The 9,327-nt window shown below is 42.3% G+C and overlaps 1 long non-coding RNA gene across 1 annotated transcript in view; it reads left to right on the top strand.

Moving 5' to 3' along the window:
* Positions 1 to 6,525: 6,525 nt before the first annotated feature.
* LOC104912565 overlaps positions 6,526 to 9,327 on the top strand; it is a 28,417-nt gene continuing 25,615 nt past the window's right edge. The window contains exon 1 of the long non-coding RNA XR_004160935.1: positions 6,526 to 6,842. This is a non-coding gene — a long non-coding RNA (uncharacterized LOC104912565). The remainder of the gene's footprint in view (positions 6,843 to 9,327) is intronic.

Genomic DNA, 9,327 nt, shown 5'->3' with positions numbered 1-9,327 from the left:
AAAAAAAAAAGTTTTGGCCCAGATAAAAGCTCTCCAAACTATGAGCTATCTTTTTCAAGATTTTACTTTTGCTGGATCCTACAACGTGGTTTCTAGTACATTCAACATCAAGAGCTATTAATTTGATAGAATTGAGACTCTTTCCCTTAACACAGTGCTCCATTGCTTCCTTGTAAAAAAAAAAAAATAATAATAATAATAATAATGTGGGATTTTTGTAGGTTACATACAATCCTCAGGATTTTGCAATTTCATTGGAAGATGCCTGCATTTATCAACTAACTTCAGGCTTAATTAGCCTATTAGTTTGTCTTGTAACTCTGCATGCCCTTTAAAGTTTTAGCGTTTTTCCAAATGTTGCCTAGAGTATCATTTTGTGCATGCTTGGTGACAAATTCTTACTTTTGAATACAGTTTAAATAACTATTCTTACACAGAACCTAATTTTCTGTGCATAAAATATTATCCTGGCACCAAAGTAAACAGAGCTGAAATGGCTAGCGGGCCACAGCATAACAAATCAGAACGATTAGTCATCCTCCTTGGACGCAGATGAGTCACTTATGGTCAAGACACTTCTGGGAAAACTAGATAGCTGGTAAATGTATTACCAGCTGACTATCAAAGTCCCTGTGCCATACCAGGAAATGTTCCTGATTTGGGCAATACTTCTCTTCCTGCAATGACAAAAATAAACCAACTGCTTGAGAAGTCAATCTCCTTTCTTCAGTTCCTTGCTACCAGTTTTGGCAAGCCAAATAAATTGTTTCTCTGTGATGTTCAGTGTGTTTGTGGACTAACAACAAACTTTGTATTAAATGAATACTATTTGCAGTGTAACATGTGGCCTTCTATCTTTCTAGTAAAGAAGAGGGAGGGTTATCTTGTGATCTTTCAAAATTACTTTCTTTTGTCATGTTTTACTCTTGTCAAGCTTATCCAGACTGTGGCTTCAGAATAAACTATGTGCATTTTCTTCTATAGCACCGCATTCTATAATGATGTGTAGAATTAAAGCTTATGCTCTTATCTGAGTAAAGATCACATTTTGCTCCGCTATTGGGATGTACAAGCAGAAAACAATCTGTTTTACCACCTCTTTTTCAGTCTCGTAGTTGAGTGCAGGCATGAAGTGTGTTGTTGACTTGGGATTGAACAATGATGCTCAGTCTTTTCAATTTTTCTTAATCTGTGGTGGAATGATTCTCATCTTTTTTTTTTTTTGTGATAGAGCTGCTCTGCTGATCCACGATGCCCTTTGCCTGTTATTTATTTATAATTAACTACCCCCCAAATAAATCATTAACTCCTTGTATCTTTGCCTTTTTCATATCTTATTTCCAGCATCTCCAAATATGGCACAAACACGGGTGGCTTCAGTGAATTTTTCATGGCTTTACTCCTGATGAATTTACTAGGGAGTCTGCTACTTCCATCTTCTCCTTCCCTTCTATCTGCCTCTGCCTATTAGAATTTCCCAGTATAATGTGTCAGCTGGGATCTCTCGAACGCTGTGACCAAATCCAGGTCTGATCTAATTGTTAGTCTCCACCATTCACACTGCTGAAGTTTTGGGCTGTAACTACATTCCAGTGTGCTCCCTATCTCGTGTAACGTGTGTCAGAGGTGTAGTGCCACCCAGAGATCTGAGATGAATAGAGTTGAAAGAAGTGTTGTCTGGAAATGTTCCAATGACGCCAAATTGTACAAACAGAGATCTGTTGAGGCTGAAATGTTTGGAATTGCATGCATTTTTGCTGAATTGCTGCAGCTTTGCTAAAGAATATAATCTTGCACCTGGCACATGGCTATTTTGGAAAAGTGAGCTCAGTGTCCCTTGGAGTCTCAGATCTAAGGCTACTGATACAACCTGCCTGCACCAGGAGACTTTAGGTGCTCATCGTGGGGGCAGCTCATCTTGGGGATGTGTTCTGGAAGGTGGATTCCTTGAGTTTGGTGCCATGGTCAGCTTTGGAGCTGTAGATCTCAGAAGTTCCACGTGTGTAACTATATTCTTTGTAAATCTCCTCTACAGTGCCAAATCTGTAAACTGAACACATTTCTACCTCTGTACTGTGTGGCCTTCTTTGTGCTTGCTTCTTTCAAATTCCAACAGGACAGACATTTATAAAACCAATAATCGTGATTCGGAACGTTGCCAGTGAAAATACTTTTTGCAATTAGTGTTCTGTGAGTCATGAGCCTGAAGTTTGTTTTTGAATTAAAGGCTTTTTTAACTTACTAACACAATGTGACTGCACCTGTTGTCTCTTACAGTGATGGATGTGCAGCTGAAGACGTTTTTTGGCATTTGTTTTGGATTTTTGTTGTTTCCATCTTCCATGATACATTATAGAATTTTGCAACATGTGGGCAACTTGCAAACAGAGAGGAAAAAAAATAATCATCAAATGATCTGGTTTGTAAGTACCAGTTATTTCCATGTGAATAACTTAGTGCAAATAGATAAAATGATCTATAACATTTGTATACACAGCTTCCCATTGCTCTTTTGGTCACTTTTGTACCTTGGCCAAATCTGTACTTTCTAAACCTATGAAAGATTTGTTACAGTTTCATAAGAGAAAAAGGTTTTTGTCACAAAAGTTTGATTATTCTACTCCAGAAGTAGAATATTCTGCAGTAGAGATGGAGGAGGATTTGATATATCTGGTTTAGATAGATGTGATTCTTAGTTTTTTTTCTGAGATCTTCTTGAAGCTCAGTATGTGGAGATTGATGCCCCTGCATGTGGCAGGGCCTTGAGGTCCCTTCCAACCCTGGCACTCTGTGATTCTATTCAGAGAGCATGGCAATGGGCATTTTAGAAACCTTAAAGCAAGATATATGTCCTGTGGCCTGTCCAAAGCTGGATAGGATTCCAAGCCTTCAAATAGATACATCATTTATATGTATCCTGGGAGATTCCAATGTTAAACTGATCCTAGTCTCATGATAAAGCTCTGTTAAGTAAAAAGACTTCAAAATGTAGGCCTATGGTATAAGGCATATTGATTCACTGTCTTCAAGTAAGGGTTGACTTGAAGATAAGTGCCCCCTAGTATATAACACATGGCAGGATTGAACAAATACTCACTTATTTTGTTTTCTTTGAAATGTTTACCTGAGAGCCAAGAAAACATGTTACAGCCATAATGGATACTGTGATACTGTTCTCAATGACATAGAAATTCTGGTAGTCTACAGAAACTGAATCTGACTGGTACTCTCCTTTGCCTGAACAGATAGCTCTAGTTATTGTGTACCATTATTATTTATTTCTACTCTTGTAGTTGTGAATGGGATTTCAGAAATGTAAGCGATAATGTCCATGTCAAAGAATAAGCCTGAAATTGCAATGCTCTCTCGGTCTTGAGGTTTTTCATTTGTTTAAAAAAAAAAAAAAAAATCCAAGCACTCTATAACAAATCCAGGTAGAAGTATGCTTCTGGATTCATACATCTCTTTTGGACTTGTGTTGCAAAGAGAACTGCTCTAATAGAAACCATTTCCATGGAGATCTCTTTGTGGGATTAGGACTGTAAGCAAGCTGTGACAGAAATGCCAACTGTGACATAGGATTGCATGTCAGCACTGTGGGAAGACAGTGAAAGAGACTGGTTCCTGTGCAGCACTTCTCATTGATAGATTTTGAGTGCCATTTTATATGGGAAGATAGTGATATCCTGAGGCTGCCCAGCAGATAAGAGGCGCATCTGAGAATCATTTCCAGGTGTGCTGAGTCCCAGTCCACCTACCAGTGGACTGTCTGTGTTTCTACCTGGGAACAGAATGCTGAGTCAGCAGTATTTATTCTCTTATTTTGAATCCCCCATATTTTTAAGAGCATTCTGTGCCCAGGCCTCTTGCAAACTCAAAACATGTTGCTTAGTAAAGCCTGGAAAATTTCTTTAAAGTTATAACGCTTGTAAAATGCTATTTCTCAAACTTTGCCTGTGAAACTTGGAAGATGGTGGCCTCCTGGCACTGTGTTAGCTGTGGTCCCGTGTGCTGCTCCAATCTCACTGATGATTGGCTTTGAGTGTGAAGTATGCCGGTCCTGCCTCAGCCTTGTGCCAGATTTCACCCCAGTGTCCTTGCTCTGAAGTTAATGGGTTTAGCAATATGAACTTGCTGCATGTTTCTCAGTCTGGAGCTAAACAGATTGCTGCACTTAAAAGCCCCACCACCCATTGCTACAAATCTATTAAACATCTCCAGTTAACTACACAGTCTCCTGCTTCATTCAGCAGCTGAGCATGTAAATTCCTGTGACCAAATAGCTGCAGTTAAGCGTTTTCACATGTGCTCCCACCACGCCCATCTCGAAAGGAGAAATCCCAGAGCAGCATTGCCCTGCAGGCAGGCAGCCAGCCAGTGACCAGGGCATGACTGAAGAGCAAGGTGCCCCTTGGGGCCTTGCCCTTCACAGAGAGCTCACTGGGAGCAGGGCCGAGGGCAGCTCAGGCAATACTGGGACTTCTGACTCTCCCTCAAACTCTTCTCCTGCCACTTGGAGCCGGAGGACGCAGTGGGAGGCCAGGCTGGCAGCCAAGCTTTGCCAGGACCAGACCCTGTCTATTGATGGGCTCGCAGTGGCTTCTCAGGCCCTGCACTGGTCACAGCTTAATGTTCCCAGGGATGCACCCTCCCACACCCCGCAGCCCCACCGCCATCCCAACTGCATGTGTGCAACAGAAAACTGCTTTTATTTTTCTGCCTGCCAGGCTGCAGAGGGGCTGTTACTCAAAATGAAGCAATACATATCCTGGCAGGAAACACTGCCATAGCTCTGAAGGCTGCAGAGCTTCTCTGTCTGCCCTGCCATGCCCTGCCCTGGCGGCCGTGAGGCAGAGCCATATGTGCCCACTGCAGCAGCATGCTGCTGGCACCCAGCTGTGCAGAGGGGCGGCTGGGCCCAGCACTGACCCATGGTGAGGCAGTGAGTACCAAGGCGCGCTGCAGTGCTTGCTGAAGGTAACTGGCCGCGTTAGAAACAAAAGGGCTGTGTCTCCCTAGTCTGGAAGCAGGGGCCGGAGAGCCCCGTGTGAAAGGCAGCGGTTAATTTGAAACACAGGCAAAAATAGCAGCGGTGCTGGGAGCGTGTTTGCCTTGGCTGCTCCAAGCCCCGCGCCACTGCACTGAGCAGGCCCCTGGCTGCCGTCCAGGCTGTAATATTTCCTTTTGCTGTTGTTCATAAAGGCATTCAGGAAAACAATTGAGTGCAATGAGTGCCTTCCCGTTCCGGTGGCGTGTGAGCCTCCAGCCAGCGTGTGCCCAGGCCCCGAGGGCCCTGCGTGGCCCAGGTGGTGCTGGGGCTGCTCTGCCCCGTACAGCGCTGCAGGCTCTGTGAGAGCTGCCTTTTGAAAGCTGTTTCTCCCACCCCTCGAGGCACAACAGGATTTCTCCTGGCAAACTAAAGGAAATGTCACAGGCATATTTGGGGGTGGGGGTTATGGGTATGCAATTTAAAAGGATTTATCGATGCCTTATCAAAGCTGTTTCTTTTAAAGTGAGCTGATAGCCTGGGTGAAAGCTGCAGTGCTGTGAAGATGATGGTGTGGTTTTCCTCTGTGGGAGGAGGAGTACATGTAGCACTATGGGGCACCTTCATAGTGGGATTTATCTAAGAAGCTGTGTTGAATGGGTTAGTTTAAAATAAAACAGCCATTCACCTTACACAGTTAGTTATGTGAGTATAAAGTCTGTGCAAAAAGCAGGCCTCTGGCTACTGAAGATGTCAGCTATGAGAAGGAAATCATATGGAACGTAAACTAGTAAGGACAGAAATGCTCAATTTACATGGCGTTTGCATTACTTGAGGTATGGCAGCAATAAACACGAATGCAAGGGAATCTTGACAAGCCTCTCCCTCCTTGTACATGTACCACTGCACCATTTGTACTGGGGCCAGCCAGGTGCTGGGAATGCCACGTCATACCTAAAGGGAGCTCCGAGGCTGCCAGGGACTTCATAGAATCCTGGCTCTTACTATTCAGCACTTGCTGAAGTGCTAAAACACCACCAAGTGAAGGACAGCAGCTTGACATCCTTACCTGAATTGGAACAAATCTGTCAAGGTCATGGTTAGGGTTGTTAATGCCCTGATTCACTGCTGGAGTGTAGTCTTTGTTGTAGCTGTGACAGGACAAATCTCGATGTAGAGAAAGCACCTGGCTAGCCTTGTGCTGACTGAGTTAATGGAAAGTGAGGTCAGCAAATCCTGGACTGATGACAGCATCTATGAGGCTGATGTTTCACATCTGGGATGACCAACTGTGGTCCAGGAATTAAACCAGGCCACAGGGTGTTTTTGTTTCTGGCTCTTGGGAGCGTTGGCCTGTTCACATGAACGCTTCTAGGGGCAGGAGATGATGTGTAGCTTTCTCTCCTTAAAGATAGAGAAGCTGGGAGCATGGCAGTTTTCATCTAGTGCAGTGTAGCCCAAACGTTTCCTTTGGTGGTCATGCCTGCAGATTCTCTAACTGAACAAAGGAGTTCTCTCTGAACAAGTCAGCCCTCCATTTTTTAGCTTAGCACTGATTGTGGTGACTAAGGTGCTGGCACTCAGAACTATAGCTAGTTAAGGGGATAATCGGTGGCAGGATTGTGGGGATAGAGGACCAGAGAGCTTTGTGATCATTTGTGTAAAGCTTGTTCAACCAGCAACTAAATGTTTTGGTGTCTTTGCTCTAAAGAACATTTTATATTATGGTGACCTTACGTTTATTGCTTTTCCAGGTCATTTGAGCCTTGTCTAGACCCGTGCCTTTAAAATAAACAAACTTCAGAAAGAAAATCAATACCATAGGTGGAAGAGTTCATGCATTTCAGAGCCTCAGGTGAGCAAGATGGATTGTGTTTTAACACATGTGAATCTGTTGAGGTGAATGCTGTTGGGGCATTCAGTTAAGTTTTTATTCTGGACTTCAGCAAATGAGATAGTTCTGACCTAAGTTTCCATGACGATCTGACATGGTGAGCCATTACAAACATGCTTCTATATGTTCTGATGGTGGGACAGGCTGCAGAGGAGTTCTACGCTGCTACACATGCTGAAGGATGAGGTGCTCTCCTTAGCTGAGTACAGCCCAGACAGACTAGGAGAGGAGCAGCTGCCTGGGCTGCTACATAGAAGTGAAAAATGGAGATGCAAACCTTGGCTGTAGCATGTTTGTAGCTATTGCCTGGTTTCTTGCTTTGGGGAAAAAAACTGTCTGCTAGGTGAAGCCTTGCACATGCTGATATGGCACATTCACTGTTGTTGTAACTCAAACTCTTTAGTGATCAAATTTAAAGGTGATTCTTAGTTCAGCAGGCATGAATGCTAAAAGTGTAACTTTGAATAGTTAAGTCGTGCCTCTCATCAGAATCCTGTTAGAAGTGGGTTGCGCAGAAGTGACTATTGTGATTAGCATAATCTTATTCTTTTGAGCTAGTGCTCACCTGACATCTTGTTACAGACATTTGTATTGGTAGTGGGAAGACTATAGCCTTATGGGCAGGTTCAGTGGTTATACAGGACAGAATTCATATTTCCACTGTAGCTGATGATAATACCTTTGGCATATTGTGGCCAGAAGATACATTAATTATGCATTCAGGTGAGCAAATACATTTCCACTTGGAGGGATAACCATGGGATTTGCTGGTGTGAGTAGATATTGCTTGTTAAAAAAATTCTAGGAGTGATTTGAAGTCCAAAGCGAACATCTGCCCACAGCCTCTTCTTTGTCATAGCCAAGTAGTTGCAAAGGTCCCTTGATGAGTCCCAAGCTATCCAAGGTGGATTAACTTCTATTCTGGGGATTCAAAACTTTGGAATTAAAAAACTAAATGCTAGAGATTGTTAAAGTAAAAACCAGCATATACTCAATGTATACTCAAATTCAGCTGATCCCTTTCGTGTAAATAATTTGGGCAAGTCCTTTGCGTTTTTTGCAGGGTCTTAAAAGTGTATGTTGATTGCTTCTTCTCTTTAATGCTAGCAAGTGATTTATACTATTTTGTGTTTCAACATTATTCTGGCAGAGTAGGAACTTGAAATTTTACCTGGAAGTAAAGAAGTCAACGAATAGTCCCTTAGCACAAGCTGCAGTCTGCAGGTGCGTTTTTCTTCTTCCGTATCAGAGATGAGTGGTGGGTATGTGCTACCTCATGCAGAAAAACTCCATTGTTCTTGTTGCTGATCAGATTGGAGGAGGATGCACTGCATGTTTCTGTTTGGGGCAGAACTGCTCCAAACAGGTATCTCATATCTAGCAGTACCGAAGAGGAGTTTTAAAGGACAGTTCCCCTGAGTGTCAATGCCTTTATGGTAATTGAAGAAACGCTAGCAACCGTGTTTCAGTTGCAGTGAATTTGTAATGTTCCTTAACCTCTGTGAAGTTTTTCTAGAAGTTGTGGCAGTCCATGAAATGGGCTTGTTTTTTGGACCTATAAACTCTGAATTCAAACTTTATCACTTTTGGAGCTCAACAGAGCACAGAGTTTGATTTTATTCACAGAGCTATGGATCATTGCAAATCGCTTCCCACTATTTGACAGCTTCCTTTTTAGAAATTTCAACACTCTAGCTATCTGCCTGCAGCAGTGTATGATTCTAATCACTGCTATGATTTCATAATCCCCCTTTAATTCAGCAAAAATTCCAGGTTATCAACATATACGATTTGTATTTGGGCAGAACACAGTGCTGCACGTTTTTCCTGTTGTCAGGCTTTTAGGTTTTGTAGCGGAAAGATGCATATTGTTAACCAGAGGTAATTTCATAGTTTATAAATATATGCAACTATTTTGGGTTGCAGAGATGACATTCCCCTCAATGAATCTACGAAGGAAAGCTGTAGACTTTAAAGCCAAATTCAGCAGGAAGAAAGAAAATTGCTTCCATATATCTTCTGTATGTCATTAAATGGAAAATGAGATAATTCTTCTGAACATCTGAAAACTAAATAGAGGTCTATTCTCCTCTCAGTTTCTGTGGATAACTTCAGCTAATTTTTGTGGCAGTTATGCATGTTGATGGGAGAAAAGATGCCTCAAGTAGGATGATACAGTATACATATATTACTAAATAAAATGCTCATTTTACTTAGGATAATCCTTCTTTGTTCCAGATGTATGTATGCATTCCTCTTACAGCAAATATTTCAGTTGTCAGGATGACTTGATACATTTGTTCTTTGATGTCAAATCGAGTTGCATCACTGTGGAGTGGTTGCTACAGAAACCCCAGCTTGGTTTTTACATGTATTGAGTTCAATCTTTTTTACTTAGAGAAGCTGGGTTTGAATTTTCCTGTAAAGAAGCTCTCAGTAAAATGGG

Source organism: Meleagris gallopavo, chromosome 11 (genome assembly GCF_000146605.3).
Source record: "Meleagris gallopavo isolate NT-WF06-2002-E0010 breed Aviagen turkey brand Nicholas breeding stock chromosome 11, Turkey_5.1, whole genome shotgun sequence".
Taxonomy (NCBI): Eukaryota; Metazoa; Chordata; class Aves; order Galliformes; family Phasianidae; genus Meleagris; species Meleagris gallopavo.
This window is presented reverse-complemented; position numbering and strand designations above follow the sequence as displayed.